This window comes from Cicer arietinum, chromosome 3 (assembly GCF_000331145.2).
Source record: "Cicer arietinum cultivar CDC Frontier isolate Library 1 chromosome 3, Cicar.CDCFrontier_v2.0, whole genome shotgun sequence".
NCBI classification, from domain to species: domain Eukaryota; kingdom Viridiplantae; phylum Streptophyta; class Magnoliopsida; order Fabales; family Fabaceae; genus Cicer; species Cicer arietinum.
The window spans coordinates 45,480,350-45,481,077 of NC_021162.2; the positions used below are offsets into that span (position 1 = coordinate 45,480,350).

Below are 728 nucleotides of genomic sequence, written 5' to 3' on the forward strand. Positions count from 1 at the left end.
TGGAAATCCTGTGTACTTGTTGACTACGCTTTCTCCATTCTTTGTTTCACTAGTTTCTTGCCACATTCGTTGTAATGCTTAACCATGTGGGAACATGTTCCTAGAGATATTACTACAACTTTCAACCATACAAAGTTATTGACTTTTCAAAACAAATTTATTTACATAATCTTTGACTAAACAACATACTATAGACAAACAAATTTTAACTGATTTCTTTCCCTTTTCTTCTATTTATTGATGTACTTTATTTTTTCAATTTAGTGTAATCAAATCTCGTGTCAAGTATCTTTTGTACCATTTAGCAGCGTTGGTCGGGATACGCTTAAGACTGTCATTAAAATCGACATGATAAAGTCCCCATGTTCCTGAATAACCCCCTTGAAACTCAAATGTATCAAATGCCGCCCACTCAAAGTAACCACGAACATTTACCCCATCACTATCAAAATAAACATATAAACAAATTAATGATCATATTCTTGAGAAATGAAGTTATACAAGCACATCACACTTGTCTACCTTTCACACTAATAATTATTTGTTTCATCAATTTGAATTTGATCGTCTTTTGATATTAGATTGTTTAGAACAAACATTTATAAAAAAGTTAAAAGAAAGAGTTTATAAATTAAAAGATATATATATATATATATATATATATATATATATATATATATATATATATATATATATATATTAAATATATATATATTTTAGAGTGTTTA

General features: G+C 27.2%; 1 pseudogene; it reads right to left on the reverse strand.

Moving 5' to 3' along the window:
- Positions 1-255: 255 nt before the first annotated feature.
- Positions 256-728, reverse strand: part of LOC101492861 (furostanol glycoside 26-O-beta-glucosidase-like) — an 8,991-nt pseudogene continuing 8,518 nt past the window's right edge.